We start from the raw sequence: 18452 nt of genomic DNA on the forward strand, positions 1-18452 counted from the left end.
GTAGTTATGTCTTTACTTATTTATTTATTATTTGACAATTCTGCTGACTCCAGTGAACAGTATTGCAATGTGGGCTACAGTGATAAGTTGCACATAAAATGATCTTGCTAAGCAAGAACATCTATACAACCGTCATAAGGAAAATGATAAGAGAACAGCACAAAATACAAAGGCAATGAACTTTAGACAATCAACTGGCAAGCATTGGTTGTGAATATTCGACAGGAAAGAATTGGTCTTTCTCCTGATAAATGTTAACATTAGGACTTCAGCATTTTGCAATGTTTCCTCATGACTAAAACAATGTAACTTGAAATGCAAGTTAATAAAGTATTTTAGCCATGAAACACTGCCACCTTCAGATAAAGAAAGAAATATTTTGAATTAAGACGGGAACAAACAAACAGCGCTGGACACAGGACGAAGAAAGAACGACAGACGAGAGCGCTGTCGCCCTCATTTGTCGTTTATTTTTCGTCCCGTGTCCAGCGCTCTTTGTTCCCGTCTTAATCATGTACTAACCAGCCCAGTTAGGTGCTCTCCTGAAATATTTTTCACTAATTGCTCAAAGCAATATCTTTTATATAAGTTACCTTGCATGACACAGTTTCACATCTGTAGATGGATGGATGCTATGAGTGTTCCCTTTATAGCGAAGCAGTGACATGCAAGTTACCAAGCTCAATTTTTGAATCCACATAATGCCTTTCCTACGTGAATTAAATTTCTTTCCTTAAGAAAAAACTTATAAATGGATAGCTTATCTTTCGGCATTCTACAGTAAGGAGCCCTGTTTTTTCTGCAAGGTTGTTTTTGGCTGTTCTCCCAGCTTTCCCACTAACAATCCTCCATCTGTCTTTTACTGATTTCTATTGCGGAGATGTTCATCTTTATAAAGCTTTCTCTAAATCTAGAGCTTCAGGAGGGCTAGTTCCCAACAGGCACTTGGGTGGACATTTTTACATGTATTTAAAAGGTGGTCCGTCATTTCCATATCTCTCTCACAGCCGGTGCATATGACACCTACTTACTGGATCTTCTCAATTTATGACTGCATATTCTAAGGCGAGATGACCTTGCTTCAAACGTAGCACTAGTTTATCGTAATATTGCCGCAATCACTTGCCATCCTTATCGCTTTGCTTGTGACGCACGTGGCTAGTGTGTATCTGCGCTCCATCATGAACGCGTGAACTTATCTTCGTGCCGCGTTTTATCGGAAAACGCCCCTCGCCAATAAGCTGAGTACAGCCGTGGGCACCGGTGTAGTAGTTCGCCATCTGTACGGCGGTTCACTTGTTTCTTTCGGGCGCAAGTCAGCCCAGTGAAATAAAGGATTGTTGCGGCTTGCTCCTGATCCTGTCGTGCACGTTCCTTCATCGTCGCGTCTGCGTGACAACTGGTGGAGGTGCTGGGTATGCACCAGGTCCCTGAGCCGACAGCTGCACGGAAGGACGAGGCCCCCAAAAGCAGCGACGCGACTCGCAGTAGCCGCCGCCTACAAGGGTTGCCACCGGAACCCGGAACACTACCCGAGTGCACTCGACAGAAAAAAGAGGGCTCGACGTCAACCATGAGCCTACCAGCTGCGCCCACCCCTGTCATCTTACAACAGCCTCGAGTGCCTCCAACCTTCCACGGCTCGCCTGTAGAAGATGCGGAAGATTGGCTCGACCAATTCACTCGGGTGGCTTCACTAAACAATTGGGATGACGAGATGAAGCTGCGCCACGTTTTCTTCGCCCTCGACGGCCCCGCTAAAACGTGGTTTGAAAACCACGAGGCCTCTTTGACTACGTGGGAGGTGTTCAAGACTGATTTCTTGAGGACGTTTACCAACATGCTGCGCAAAGAAAGGGCTGAAATTTTGCTACAATCGAGGATCCAGAAGCCTAACGAAACTGTGCCTATATACGTCGAGGAAATGAAGCTCCTCATCCGCCGTGTGGATCCGAACATGGCAGAGGAAAAACAGGTTGGGCTTCTAATGCGAGGAGTAAAAGAGTCCCTTTTCGCTGGCTTAGTTCGCAACCCGCCGAAAACCGTTGCCGAGTTCACGCAAGAGGCATCCACTATTGAGAAGACCTTAGATTCCCGGAACCGCCAGTACAACCGCACAGCGCACATAGCTTCCATGGACCCTCAAGCAACGTTTGCAAGTACCAGCAACTTGCGTGAAATAATACGCGAAGTCGTCCGCGAGGAGCTGCGGCTACTTATACCATCACCCTCGCAGCCTCCAGAAGCGTCACTCACGGATGTCATACGCGACGAAGTTCGCATTGCTTTGGGTGTTTCTCGGACGGCGACTCCATGTCAAGACAACCAGGGAATAAGTTACGCTGCCGCAGTACGCAGCCCAAGAGGTCCCGCCAACATGCGCCGTGAGCATTACCAACCACCCCAGCGATCGCCGTCACCCGTCCACTCACCTGCTTTTTTGGAAGCGCCGCGAAAAGCAGACCTCTGGAGAACCCCTGACCAACAACGCCCACTATGCTTTCACTGCGGTGAGCCAGGCCACATCCTCAGATACTGCCCTTACAAACGCATGGGACTTCGTGGTTTTGCCCTCAACGCACCACGACCGCGACCCGGACAGCGACCACGTGAGGTTGAAGACTACTTGCGCCGTGCCGAGTATCCGCCCACCAGTCCATCACGGTCACCATCACCGCCATACAGCCGCTACACATCGCCAGGCCGTGGAAACGCGGTGGCAGCGCAAGGAAGGTCCCCGAGCCCTCGTAGGGGAAACTGAGTAAAGCAGCCTTTGGAGGCGAGGTTGCTTGCCGGCGAATGGACGAAGAACCTCCACTGACCATACCGCACGACGACGGCGCCCCGACGGAGACACCACGACCGCTACGACGACACTTCGCACTAAGCTCGACGGCACGCCCCAACCGCACTTGCAGCACTCGCAGAAGCCGTGATTCGACACCAAGACTGACGTCCAACTCGAGATCTAGAGTCTCTGACCTAGACGTACTTATAGACGGCCGTGGTGTAACAGCACTTATCGACACAGGGGCCGACTTTTCTGTGATAAGCGGAGCCTTCGCAGAGCAACTAAAGAAGGTAATGACTAGATGGGATGGTCCCGTGATCCGCACAGCCGGAGGCCATCTCGTGTTGCCAACGGGACGATGCACAGCACGAGTGACTGTCAGTGGACGTACTTACCCAGCGTGCTTCATAGTCCTGCAGCAGTGTTCCCGCGATGTCATCTTGGGCATGGATTTTCTGACCGAACATCGAGCAATCATCGACCTTCAATCAAGACAGATCACACTTTCCACGGGCCAAGCCATTCAGTCGAAGACAACCCTAGGGCACCACGCCATCCTGCGTGTTCTAGATGAAGAAGTAAGCATCCCACCAAGGTCAAGCGTCATAATACCAGTGGTTACAGGCAACACAGAGGATGTTGAAGGCGTGATCGAGGGAAACACGCAGTTCCTCTTAGACCGACAGCTTGGCGTCGCCAGAGGCATCGCTTACTTCAAGAATGGACAAGCTGACGTGCTCGTAACCAACTTCGGCAGGGAACACCGACACCTCAACAAAGGCACCACAATTGCCTTCTTAGATGAAGTAGGGGACATTCCAGGCACGTTCGCCATCTCCGAACAATCCCACCAAGACTCGTCAATGCAAAACCAGCCGCCTGCGTTCGACATCAACCCTGAGCTTCCCAGCGACAGGCAAAATCAGATCCGCATTCTCCTAGAAAGCTACGGTCACTGTTTCGCAACCTCGTCCAAGGTGCCGAAAACACCAGTTACCAAGCATCGGATCATAACCAGCGAGCACGCCCGACCTCTCCGCCAAAGCCCGTACCGTGTGTCGCCGCGAGAGCGTGAAGCAATTCGGAAACAAGTGGACGAAATGCTTCGCGATGACGTCATTCAACCTTCGAAAAGCCCTTGGGCAGCACCAGTCGTTCTCGTCAAGAAAAAAGACGGAAGCCTCCGGTTCTGCGTCGACTATCGCAGGCTAAACAACATAACGAAGAAAGATGTCTACCCGCTCCCAAGGATAGACGACACCCTAGACCGACTCTGTCATGCCAAGTACTTCTCGTCCATGGACCTCAAAAGCGGATATTGGCAGATTGAAATCGACGAAAGGGACAGAGAAAAGACGGCTTTCATCACTCCGGACGGGTTATTCGAGTTTAAGGTCATGCCATTTGGGCTTTGTTCCGCACCGGCAACGTTTCAACGAGTAATGGACACGGTGTTGGCAGGCCTGAAATGGCAAACCTGCCTCGTGTATCTCGACGACGTCGTAGTCTTTGCGGCAAACTTTGACGAACACATGCGAAGACTGAGGGCCGTACTCAATGCAATCAAGTCTTCAGGACTTACCCTAAAGCCTGAGAAGTGCCGCTTTGCATATCATGAGCTGTTATTTCTTGGCCATATCATCAGCCCGGACGGTGTACGACCCGACCCCCAGAAGACGTCCGCTATCGAGCATTTTCCACGGCCGACAGACAAGAAAGCCGTACGAAGGTTCCTTGGCTTGTGTGCTTACTACAGAAGGTTTGTGAGGAATTTTTCATGCATAGCTGAACCTTTGACGAAGCTAACAAAGGCTGATGTACCATTTCAATGGGAAGCGCCGCAAGAAGAAGCCTTTAAGGAACTCCAGCGTCGTTTACAGTCCCCTCCCATCCTTTCACACTTCGACGAAGACGCCCAAACTGAAATTCATACCGACGCAAGCAGTGTGGGCATAGGCGCGGTCCTTGTTCAGAAAGGCAACGGGTTCGAGAAAGTGATCGCATACGCTAGCCGTTCGCTGTCGAAGGCGGAGAGTAACTATTCAACTACTGAGAAGGAGTGCCTGGCAATCATTTGGGCGACATCGAAATTCCGTCCTTACATTTACGGGCGACCATTCAAGGTTGTGAGTGACCATCACGCCCTCTGCTGGCTTGCAAATTTGAAAGATCCCTCCGGCCGCCTTGCTCGCTGGAGTCTTCGTCTCCAGGAATTTGATGTCACCGTAACATACAAGTCTGGGAGGAAGCATTCGGACGCAGACTGCTTGTCAAGGGGCCCCTGTCGATGAACCCCCAAAGAACGACGACGACGATGACAGCTTCCTTGGATCTATCAGTAGCAGCACTTTTGCGCAACAGCAACGCGTGGACCCTGACCTCAAGCGTCTCCATGAATACCTGGAAGGCAAAACTTCATCACCCCCTGCATCATTTAAGCGGGGACTCTCATCCTTCTGTTTTCAAGACGGCATCATCGTAAAGAAGAACTTTGCGCCCAACAAGACTACGTATCTCATTGTCGTTCCCAGCAACCTTCGAGAAGAAATTCTACAGGCTTTCCCACGACGAACCGACTGCTGGACACCTTGGATATGCGCGCACTCTTCGCCGAATCCAAGAGAAATTCTACTGGCCACGACTGCCCACCGACGTCGCGCGGTACGTGAAGACTTGCCGTGAATGCCAACGAAGAAAGAGGCCACCGACCAGGCCAGCCGGACTGCTGAACCCCATAGCACCCCCAGCAAAGCCTTTCCAACAGATTGGAATGGACCTTCTCGGTCCCTTTCCGACATCAACTTCTGGCAATAGAATGATAATCGTAGCAACTGACTACCTCACCCGTTATGCCGAAGCAAAAGCCTTGCCGAACGGAACAGCAGAGGAGGTCGCAAAGTTTTTTGTTAACTGCATCCTGTTGCGACACGGTGCCCCCGATGTCCTCATCACGGACAGGGGAACAGCGTTCACGGCAGAGCTAATGCAAGCTATCCTGCACCACAGTCAAACCAGCCACCGGAAGACTACTGCGTATCATCCGCAGACAAACGGCCTCGTGGAACGACTGAACAAAACTATCGCTGACATGCTTGCCATGTATGTCGATGCAGAACACAAAACCTGGGACAGCATCCTTCCATTTGTCGTGTTTGCCTATAACACTGCAATACAAGAGACTACACGCATGACGCCTTTTAGCCTCGTCTACGGCAGAGAGGCAGCTACAACGTTGGACGCCATGCTCCCAGATGTCACAGAAGAGAACCACGACGTCACCACCTACCTTCAACGTGCAGAACAAGCCCGACAACTTGCACGTCTGCGGATTAAGGAACAGCAGTCCATCGACGCTCGACGCTACAACTTACGCCGCCGCCATACGGAATACAAACCCGGTGACCGTGTGTGGATTTGGACCCCCATTCGCCGCCGAGGACTCAGCGAAAAGTTGTTGTGCCGTTATTTTGGACCTTACAAGGTCGTACGTCGTGTTAGTGAACTGGACTATGAAGTTGTCCCCGATGGCGCGACGACACCGCAACGGCGCCGCGCTAACCCAGAACTTGTGCATGTCGTGCGCCTTAAACCTTATTACACGCGGTAATAGACCTTACGGTTTGCAATGTCAAGTGCGAATTTTGATCTTCCTTTTGTTCTCGTGTGTTCTTACGTATGACACTGTTCTCGGTTTTGAATGTTTGCTCTTTTTAAGCATCGGGCCGATGCTTATTTAAAAGGGGAGTAATGCCGCAATCACTTGCCATCCTTATCGCTTTGCTTGTGACGCACGTGGCTAGTGTGTATCTGCGCTCCATCATGAACGCGTGAACTTATCTTCGTGCCGCGTTTTATCGGAAAACGCCCCTCGCCAATAAGCTGAGTACAGCCGTGGGCACCGGTGTAGTAGTTCGCCATCTGTACGGCGGTTCACTTGTTTCTTTCGGGCGCAAGTCAGCCCAGTGAAATAAAGGATTGTTGCGGCTTGCTCCTGATCCTGTCGTGCACGTTCCTTCATCGTCGCGTCTGCGTGACAATATACTTCCCTCCTTACTTCGTCCTTATCCTTTCTATAGTTGCAGAGCCCCGCAGGGGCGTCTGTGCAAGCAGGCGTTTGGTGTGTAGCGACACCACGGACCAGAGCTAACTAGCCGTGCGTGGCATTGCCGTGTCCGGGGAAAAGGGGATCCTGGGGGCTGAGCCGACGCCGGGTGATTGGACCTTTAAGGCCCCCCGGCAGAGGCAACACACCCATTTGGCCCCGGCTTCACGTAGACGGCACTCCTGGGCTGACACACCCATGGGAAATCGGCAGTCGCCTTTTCCTATCTCTCTCTACCCACATCTTCGTCTTTATCTGTTGCTTTCAGCCTTTCCTGTCCTCTCCTCGCTTCCTTCTATTTCCACCCTTCTCGGCGGCAAGGGTTAACCTGGTTTACATGTCCAACCTTGGATAGATATATTAGGTTATAGTAACGGCGTACTACTGGCGTTGTGCAGACCTTTTTACATCATGATCTGCCACGTCCCCTTGTTGGGCTCCGTGGTAGGCGGTAGGCGTCGTTGCCAAAAAAAAAAAACACATTTTTCCATGGGATCACCAAACCCCTTCTCTTTTGATCGCCCCTCTAAAAGGGGGCGCACCGATGCAAACACGCACTCTTTTGAAAAAACAAGACCCGTTCCCAAAGTACCACGTCATTCATTGCGAGAACCCAGACAAGAAAGCCCGCAACATCTCACCATTCCTTGTGTCCAGGTGTCTCACAGAAACCATCGGAAGTGGCTATAAGGCCACCAAGATGGCCAGTGGGGACATTCTGGTGGAGGTTAAAGACAAGACACAGTTTCAGAAATTAGCAAACCTTGTAGCATTTGGGGACAAGCCCATAACCATCACTGCTCACCGAACGATGAACACCGTCAAGGGTGTCGTGTCAGATGACGACCTAATGGATCTAACAGACGAGGAACTCCTTACTGGATGGAAAGATCAGAACGTCGTACAATTCCAGCGCATCAAAATCCGACGTGAAAACAAAGAGTTACCAACCCGGCACATAATCCTAACATTCGCCTCAAGCACTCTACCAGATGAAATTGAAACCGGCTACCTCAAACTACGCGTGAGACCATACATACCTAACCCGCGACGCTGCTTCAAGTGTCAACGTTTCGGACATGCTTCCCAGAGTTGCCGAGGGCAGCTAACCTGTGCAAAATGTGGCACGACGGGACACTCTACCGATGCTGATTGCAAGGCCGAGGTACACTGCGCCAACTGCGACGGTGACCACCCGGCTTATTCCAGATCCTGCGCTGCATGGAAAAAAGAAAAAGAAATTCTAACCATCAAAGTCACGCACAATATCAGTTTCCGTGAGGCAAGACAGCGTGTCTCGCCACACTTTGCCGGGAAAACATCTTTCGCCGAAGTGGTGCAACGGGGGGCAGCACCACAACGGCATCAGGCGGCTGCCGAAGCCACGCGTAGCGTGCCGAGGCTACCGCCGTCGGCCCCCAGAGTGGGAGCAGCCAAGGCTGCCCAGCCTTCCTCGAACATGGCCATGCCAGAGGCCTCTTCCAACCATGGCACCTCTGAGGTCAAGGAGCTCCCTTCGACCTCCAGGCTGGTCGGACCAAAGGCGTTGTCTTTGAAGGCAAAGCCAACACTGTGCTCACACCGCTCGCTAGAACGCCTATACGATGCCTCGCATGAGGCAAAGGACACAACTCCAAGTGTAAAGGCGCAGGCAGCGCCAAAGGAGCGGCGAGAACCCCTCGACCGCTCCAGAAAAGACAAAAATCTGATTACAGGGCCTGAAAAAGGCTCTGTGAAATAAGTCACTTCCACCAATTGCAACACACTGCACAAGTACACTTTCAACATGGACACAATATTACAATGGAACGTCAGAGGACTTTTACACAACCTAGACGAAATACAGGAACTCCTTCGTAAATTGTATCCAAAAGTGCTGTGTGTACAGGAGACACACAAATTTCCTTCGGCAGTATGTTGTTTTTCGGAAAGACCGCCAGGATAAACGCGCATCATCTGGCGGGGTAGCCATCATACTGGACAGAAATGTAGCATGCCAGCATTTTCCACTCCGAACGGCCCTGGAGGCAGTAGCCGTTCGAGCTGTTATTGCCAACAAACTCATGACGGTCTGCTCAATATACATACCCCCACAGTACCAGCTACACAAACACGAATTTCAGTCTTTTATAGACGAGTTGCCGGAGCCTTACCTTGTTCTAGGCGATTTTAATGCCCATAGCAGCCTGTGGGGCGACTCTCGCCCCGACGCGCGAGGCCTCCTCATTGAGAATTTTCTCTTTTCCACGGGCGCATGTCTACTGAACAAGAACGAACCCACGTTTTTTAGCCTCGCGAACAAAACATATTCATCCATCAATGTAAGCATCATTTCACCCTCTATTTTACTAGATTTTAACTGGGAAGTGGTTAAAAACCCTTACGGTAGTGACCACTTCCCAAATACTCCTAAAACACAAAAAGCAAATGAATATCCATCCCAGGCTCCTCGGGTGGAAGCTTGACAGAGCAGATTGGAAGAAGTTCTATAAGCTTACTAATATCTCGTGGGCGGACATGTCTTCTTTTAGTATTGACAGTGCTGTTGACTATTTTACTGCTTTTATAATTAACGCTGCCACTCAATGTATACCGGAAATAGCCAGGGCCTCAGGCAAACGTTGTGTCCCCTGGGGGAACGACGAGTGCCGCAAGGCTCGGAGGAAACAGAACAAGGCGTGGGCGCTATTGAGTGACACCCCCACAGCTGAAAATCTAGTAATGTTTAAGCAAGCAAAATCCCAAGGGAGGAGAACACGTCGGCAGGCTAGGAGAGAAAGCTGGCACAAGTTTCTATCAGGATTAAACTCCTACACCGACGAAGGTAGAGCCTGGAACCAGGTTAATAGAATAAGAGGGCAACATACATTCTCACTTCCTTTAGTAAACATACAAGGCGGCACCCTGGAAGACCAAGCCAACTCCCTCGGTGCACATTTTGAATATGTTTCCAGCTCGTCTCACTATTCGGAAACTTTTAAAAGGCAAAGGAAGGCAAAGGCACAAAGGAAGAATTGAGGGGCAAAAGCTTGAACGCAAATCCACAACAGACGAACCATATAACAGACCATTCTGCCTAGCAGAGCTGCAGGCGTCGTTTAATTGCTGCAACAATGCTGCACCTGGCTCTGACCGAATAGGGTATGTGATGCTAAAACACTTACCCATGAGACACAGAAAACTCTCCTCAGCCTGTATAACTCTATATGGTTTTCCGGCGAGATGCCCTCAGCTTGGAAACAGGCCATCGTAATTCCCATCCTGAAACAAGGTAAGGACCCATCTCTTGTTACGAGTTACAGGCCTATATATAGCCCTAACCAGTTGTCTCTAAATTATTCGAAAAGATGATAAACAGGCGGCTGCTACATTGTCTAGAATTCAACAATTTTCTCGATCCATACCAGTGTGGATTTCGAGAGGGACGATCTACAACTGACCATTTAATACGTATCGAAGCAGCAATTCGCGATGCATTCCTCCATAAGCAATTCTTTCTCGGTATTCCTTGATATGGAAAAGGCCTACGATACAACATGGTGGTTTGGAGTATTGAGAGACCTCTCACACTTAGACATACGAGGTAGAATGTTGAATATCATAGAGAGCTATCTGTCAAACCGCACATTTCGTGTCCGAGTGGGAAACGTTCTCTCGGATCTTTTTGTCCAAGAAACAGGAGTACCACAGGGTTGGGTGCTTAGATGCACTCTTTTTATTTTAAAAATGAATTCTTTGCGTCTTTCCATTCCACGTAACATGTTCTATTGCACTTATGTGGATGACATACAGATAGGTTTTAAGTCTTGCAATCTCTCAATCTGTGAGCGGCAGGTACAGCTCGGCTTGAACAAGGTGGCCAAATGGGCAGGCGAGAACGGGTTCAGTCTCAATGCACAAAAAAGCACCTGCGTGCTTTTTTCTAGGAAAAGAGGCGTACACCCCGATCCCAGTATTGATCTGCAGGGTGAGCGTTTACCAGTAAATAGAGAAAATAAATTTTTAGCCTTAATTCTGGATTCAAAATTAACCTTTGTGCCACATATAAAACATCCGAAAAAGAAGTGCTTGAAAACAATGAACGCCTTAAAACTGTCACACAATAAGTGGGGTAGTGCAGTGATTCCACTCCTGCGCCAACTGCGCCAAAGTGCGCCAAATTGTATTTACTGCGCCATCCTGATAAATCGACAAAAATGGCGCCAAACTGCGCCAAAGTCTCGGGTTTGGCGGCGTTTATCACCGGCAGTCGCGCTGCCGGCGCGTCAGAACATGTGCAGCTTGATCTTGGGGCTGCCAAAGTCGCAACCATGGACGAAGAATTATTCCGCTGAATAAATAGCGCTCGCGCGTGCGTCCCGAGTAAGCCACGATGCCATGCACGGTGCCGACGCAGCTTCTGTTCTGCAAGTCGGCTCGACAGCAAAACGCGCTCTCCGCAGAGGCTCGTGACGTCTAGGCCTTGTGATGTGTGGTGCGCGTTCGAAGTGTGCGCCTGTCACAAGTTTGCAACATGAAAAGAATGGCGCGCGAAAACGGTGGCCACATGAAAGACGACGACGACGTCAACGTCGAAATAACGTCCAGCACGAGAGCGCGCGGCAAAAGGGTTCGACGGACAAGTGGCCCAATAGGAAGTCACCACGGAGATTTCAGGGGCCAATAGTTGGGGACCGCGACACTTGAACATTGCCAATCAGGACGGGACAAGTTGACCCGACACCGAGGAAAAGCCTGGGTCGAAGAAGAGCCAGAGAGTTCCAAGGGAACCATACAAGGAGAAGGTTGCCACCGGACCGGGCGCTGAAGACGGGCAGTCGGGTTGCGGACCCGAGCCTCCAGGGCTTCAACCGGCCGTGGCCTCTGCCGTCGAGTTCCCGTGCGAGACCATAGCCATGGTGCCCGGACTCCACCCCAAGGCCCGCGTACTTCAGTGCCGGCAGGCAACGTAGCAGCAGCAGTTGGGCTACGGGCCCGAGCTGTGCGTCCAGCTGCCTGGGCCTGTTTCACTAGGCATCTCTGCGCGTCGCCCAGTAGCCACCGTGCCTCGTCAACGCCAGCCACACGTGTCAACTCCACCAGCCAAGCCTCCGCTGGTTGGTGCGACTGAACTCTTATTATTCCCCGCTCCGCTGCTCAGCCGCGTAAGAACTAGACGTCCTGTTTAGGTCTTTGAACTCGCATTTTGTTTGTTATTAAGAGGGTGTTACCGCGTGCAATGACCTTTTTGTTAAGCGTTTGCCTATATATAGTTACTTCTTCCTTCAGTGTATAATTAAATGTTTTGTGTGTTGTTCGATAAACCAACGGCTTTGTCCTCAATAAAGCTCTCCGACGCTCCAGTATTAGAGAGCTGTCGTAAATAGAAAAGAACCTGCATCACAAATTGGCGTCCGCAGCGACAGGACAAAGCCGTTTGTTTTTCGACTTGATGTTTTAATGGTGTGAACCATGGCGAGCACGTGGGGAATTATTGGAATTGGCCGAACGTATGGGTCTCGAAGGACCAGAGTCCAGAGCGTGGTATGAAGAGCGGATGGCGCGAGAGCGAGAGGAACGGGCTACAGAACGAAAGGCAAAGAAGGAGAAGCTCGAATCGGAGCTTAGGTCTAAAAGGGAACAGCTCGAAGTGGAGAGGCGAGCACTTGAGCGGCGACTCGAAGTGGCGATGGATGAGAAGACGCACCTTGAGAGCCAGAGTTATGGGCAGGTGGTTGATGGTTGCTCAGATAGCAGTTTTCCATGGAGTAAGTCGGATTTCTGCAGGGTTTTGTGCCTTGAACCTCGCCATAGCCTTTCGTCAGAGCCAGGAGCTCAGATAGAGGATGGCAGAGAGGTAGGCGGCCAAGAAAGCAGGATTCGTGCAGAGCTTGATGAAGCGGAGGATAGCTTCGCAAGCATGGAACAGGGCACTTCCATTCAGAATGACAGGTGCTTTGGAACCTCTGTGAGGCCAAGCACATATGAGGAAGAGGTACGATTGCCTCTCAACAGCTCCACTGAAGGAGCACAAAAAGGTCGGCTAGGTGATGACGGCGAGTGCCGTGAAGAAAGGTTTAAGGTGGTGGCCGCCGATTCTTGTGTGCCGCGAGATGCGGTAACAAGAGCCACAAGCAGAGTCAGAAATCTTGTGAACAACTCGCTCGTAAAAAGAGAGATATTGACTTCTTGGCTTGGGCAGATGCGATTTCCGCGATTGACCAGGACAGTAGTGCGGAAGCGCTTCTCCAAGCAGACTGTAGAGCGTCGCAAGTACGTTCGTCCGTATATGATGATATGAGCGGACGGGATGACCAAACTGAAAAGGTGGATAGTGGTGAAGTAAACTAACTTAGAATCAGTTAAATCTAGTGGCAGATTGTCACTCCATTTCTCCTTCAGAAGCGAGAAAGGTGATGCCTCTTCCGTGACATCCTTGAGTACGACAGATATTTCGTCTGACTTGGATGCACAGGGCACTTGTCGGCGAATGCCAGTGGTTGGCTTGCCGGAAGGACTAATTCCAACACTTCCGACGCGGTGCGCGTGGAAGCAACGCCTTCAGTTTCGGTTGATGCCTGGTTACGCTGCGGCTAGAAACTCCGCTGAGCGTCCGTGTGGTGTCATGCAGGGGTACAGACGCGCGTTTCAGCGAACAAGCTTCACAGCGTCTTTGCCGCGGTTGTTTCTTGAGCGTCTGAATGATGCCAATCGTCTGGTTTGGGACGCTATAACTTGAGCGTCGAGTTCAATGACCGGTCGCTGTTTTGGATTCCTTACTCTGGACGACGGATTTATGTGTTTTGTAGACATCCGAGTTGGTTATGGACTTCCATTTGAGCCTAAATGTGAGGTGATGCAACATAGCTTTTGGGAAGTCTTTGTTGTTCTTGTTGTACAGTGAAAGCTTGTTTGGACTAAACGACCGCATAGTTTTGCATGTTCATACTGCATTAAGCGGGTTCATTGAGCCTCAAGAGTAAAGGTGTGCCTGCTCGAGTGAACGGAGGGATATTTTGTGAACATCCAAGTAGCTTTGTCTGACAGCCTGTTCACTAGGACTTTCTGATTAGAGAGCAGTCCTGAAGGCTCGGGTCCGTAACCGAACCCGACTGCCCGTCTTCAGCGCCCGGCTACCGCCTTGCTGCCCCGTTCGCCTCGAACTGCCAACTCTCTCTTCCAGGCTTTCCTCGACCTCAGGCACACTTGTTTCCTTCTGATTGGCGCTGAGGAACTGCGTGGTGGTCATCTATTGGCTTCGGGTAGCTCCGTGTTTTTACCGCATTGGATCTTGTTTACTTTTTTATTTTCCTTCTTGCGCCCCGCGCTCTTACGCGCCACGGTCCTCGACGTCGTCGTTTTTGTATAGGGAATCCCGCACGTGCCTTCAGGCTTCTTTTCACGTCGCGCACTTTTCAAACATACACCTAACGCGCACCACTGTCATCACAATGGCCCCTTTTCGAAAAGTTTTTCACTTCGAAAAACTGCCGCTCAGTGCGCGGAACACATACGTGAAAGGCAGCACACAATAATATCATTCACAACAACGACAAACAGAACACAACCCTTGTTCACCTGCCTTAGAGTAATTAACCAATTGCGTTATAATACCATGATATAACACTAAACAATTAACACCAATCGGTGCCAATTTGTAGTCTGCTCTCTAATCAGAAAGTCCTAGTGAACAGGCTGTCAGACAAAGCTACTTGGATGTTCACAAATATCCCTCCGTTCACTCGAGCAGGCACACCTTTACTCTTGAGGCTCAATGAACCCGCTTAATGCAGTATGAACATGCAAAACTATGCGGTCGTTTAGTCCAAACAAGCTTTCACTGTACAACAAGAACAACAAAGACTTCCCAAAAGCTATGTTGCATCACCTCACATTAGGCTCAAATGGAAGTCCATAACCAACTCGGATGTCTACAAAACACATAAATCCGTCGTCCAGAGTAAGGAATGCAAAACAGCGACCGGTCATTGAACTCGACGCTCAAGTTATAGCGTCCCAAACCAGACGATTGGCATCATTCAGACGCTCAAGAAACAACCGCGGCAAAGACGCTGTGAAGCTTGTTCGCTGAAACGCGCGTCTGTACCCCTGCATGACACCACACGGACGCTCAGCGGAGTTTCTAGCCGCAGCGTAACCAGGCATCAACCGAAACTGAAGGCGTTGCTTCCACGCGCACCGCGTCGGAAGTGTTGGAATTAGTCCTTCCGGCAAGCCAACCACTGGCATTCGCCGACAAGTGCCCTGTGCATCCAAGTCAGACGAAATATCTGTCGTACTCAAGGATGTCACGGAAGAGGCATCACCTTTCTCGCTTCTGAAGGAGAAATGGAGTGACAATCTGCCACTAGATTTAACTGATTCTAAGTTAGCTTCACCACTATCCACCTTTTCAGTTTGGTCATCCCGTCCGCTCATATCATCATATACGGACGAACGTACTTGCGACGCTCTACAGTCTGCTTGGAGAAGCGCTTCCGCACTACTGTCCTGGTCAATCGCGGAAATCGCATCTGCCCCAAGCCAAGAAGTCAATATCTCTCTTTTTACGAGCGAGTTGTTCACAAGATTTCTGACTCTGCTTGTGGCTCTTGTTACCGCATCTCGCATACTCTCACGGCACACAAGAATCGGCGGCCACCACCTTAAACCTTTCTTCACGGCACTCGCCGTCATCACCTAGCCGACCTTTTTGTGCTCCTTCAGTGGAGCTGTTGAGAGGCAATCGTACCTCTTCCTCATAGGTGCTTGGCTCACAGAGGTGAGATATGCCATTCTGAATGGAAGTCCCTGTTGCTGATGCGAAGTCTCCTCCGCTTCATCAAGCTCTGCACGAATCCTGCTTTCTTGGCCGCACCTACTCTGTGCATCCTCATCTTCTGCCCTGGCTCTGACGAAAGGCTATGGCAAGGTTCAAGGCAAACCCTGCAGAATCCGACTTTACTCCATGGAAAACTGCTATCTGAGCAACCATCAACCACCTGCCCATAACTCTGGCTCTCAAGGTGCGTCTTCTCATCCATCGCCACTTCGAGTCGCCGCTCAAGTGCTCGCCTCTCCACTTCGAGCTGTTCCCTTTTAGACCTAAGCTCCGATTCGAGTTCTCCCTCTTTGCCTTTCGTTCTGTAGCCCGTTCCTCTCGCTCTCTCGCGCCATCCGCTCTTCATACCACGCTCTGGACTCTGGTCCTTCGAGACCCATACGTTCGGCCAATTCCAATAATTCCCACGTGCTCGCCATGTGTTCACACCATTAAAACATCAAGTCGAAAAACAAACGGCTTTGTCCTGTCGCTGCGGACGCCAATTTGTGATGCAGGTTCTTTTTCTATTTACGACAGCTCTCTAATACTGGAGCGTCGGAGAGCTTTATTGAGGACAAAGCCGTTGGTTTATCGAACAACACACAAAACATTTAATTATACACTGAAGGAGAAGTAACTATATATAGGCAAAACGCTTAACAAAAAGGTCATTGCACGCGGTAACACACTCTTAATAACAAACAAAATGCGAGTTCAAGACCTAAACAACACAGTCTAGTTCTTACGCGGCTGAGCAGCGGAGCGGGGAATAATAAGAGTTCAGTCGCACCAAACCAGCGGAGGCTTGGCTGGTGGAGTTGACACGTGTGGCTGGCGTTGACGAGGCACGGTGGCTACTGGGCGAACGCGCAGAGATGCCTAGTGAAACAGGCCCAGGCAGCTGACGCACAGCTCGGGCCCGTAGCCCAACTGCTGCTGCTACTTGCCTGCCGGCACTGAAGTACGCGGGCCTTGGGGTGGAGTCCGGGCACCATGGCTATGGTCTCGCACGGGAACTCGACGGCAGAGGCCACGGCCGTTGAAGCCCTGGAGGCTCGGGTCCGCAACCCGACTGCCCGTCTTCAGCGCCCGGTCCGGTGGCAACCTTCTCCTTGTATGGTTCCCTTGGAACTCTCTGGCTCTTCTCGACCCAGGCTTTTCTCGTGTCGGGTCAACTCGTCCCGTCCTGATTGGCAATGTTCAAGTGTCGCGGTCCCAACTATTGGCCCCTGAAATCTCCGTGGTGACTTCCTATTGGGCCACTTGTCCGTCGAACCCTTTTGCCGCGCGCTCTCGTGCTGGACGTTATTTCGACGTTGACGTCGTCGTCGTCTTTCATGTGGCCACCGTTTTCGCGCGCCATTCTTTCATGTTGCAAACTTTTGACAGGCGCACACTTCGAACGCGCACCACACATCACAGGCCTATCGGTAGCGAGAAAGTGCGACGGCAATTCATCGGCGAACGTCGTCTGTTCTAGAAACGCGGCTGATAGCTCGTTTCAAGCGTCGTACGGCACATATGAAAACAATGTTCAGTAATAACTACATGAGTGCCGCTAAAATGTCTGTCACTTCCGTTTTCTGGACGTTGCGGAATGAAAACTGGGATCGCTAGCAGTAGATATGGAACAATATCGAATTTTCCTTGCTTCGTGTTTATGGAAAGCACGCGAACGGTGGGAACGCGTTGACACTTTTCCTCAGATATACCTTATCCATGGATCTTCATCGAGAAGAGCTTTTTCGTAATTCCTTCTACTAGGACATCCGAGTTTGTAATCACTCTGCGCTAAATAACCTTAAAAGGCCCTGCCCTTTTGAGCTCACTAGCTAGGTTCCAATTCGATTTTTCGCTTGCTTTTATAAAAATGTCATCTCATTAATAACAGCACATCTCCTGGTCGTCCGCCGCGGTGGTTAGCGGTTACGGTGCTCGGCTGCTGACCCGAAGGTCGCGGGTTCGATCCCGGCCGCGGCGGTCGCATTTCAATGGAGGCGAAATGGTAGAGGCCCGTGTACCTAGATTTAGGTGCACGTTAAAGAACACCAGATGATCGAAATTTCCGGAGCCCTCCACTACGGCGTCTCTCATAATCTTATCGTGGTTTTGGGGCGTAAAACCCCAGATATTATTATTATTAATCTCCTGGTCGGAGCAGCCGCAAATGCGCAGCTGTTAGTAGCGGGCCCGTCGCTGACGACCCACAGTGAAGCGGCTACGCCATGTTACACGTCCGCCCCTCGCTTTCGAGGGTCAATAGCTGCGGTTAAAAAAACTCAGTTTCGCTGAAGGGCAATGAATGCGATATCAACAATTGTATGGTTAAACGAAGTAAGGCTAGCAGCTATCTCTTTTGGATCCGATCTCGCGTAACTGAACAAAACACTGGTTTAAGGGAATATGGCCGCTCCAGGAACCGAAGCATTGAGAGCACAGCAAATTCACGAGCCGTCTCCTGATGCCTTGAGATAGCGCGCGCGCAAGCGACTGCGCCCTTCGAACAATGCGGCGCCCCCCCTCCGCTCCCCTGGCGTCCCTTCGTGCTCCTTACGAAAGACGGGCGGGGCATTTCCTCTCAGTTTGATGAGCAATCGACGGCAGGCCCGCACGCGGGAAGAGGTTATGTTAGAAGCCGGCCGTCTGTCTCCGTGCGACGGAGACAGACGGCCGGCTATTTAATCTCCGCTCAGCCGCGTTTGTCGCCAGCGCTCGTGAGCTTTTAACCCTCGGCTAGAAAGCGTGGTGTGTATTAA

The sequence above is a fragment of the Rhipicephalus sanguineus genome, chromosome 9 (genome assembly GCF_013339695.2).
Source record: "Rhipicephalus sanguineus isolate Rsan-2018 chromosome 9, BIME_Rsan_1.4, whole genome shotgun sequence".
Taxonomy (NCBI): domain Eukaryota; kingdom Metazoa; phylum Arthropoda; class Arachnida; order Ixodida; family Ixodidae; genus Rhipicephalus; species Rhipicephalus sanguineus.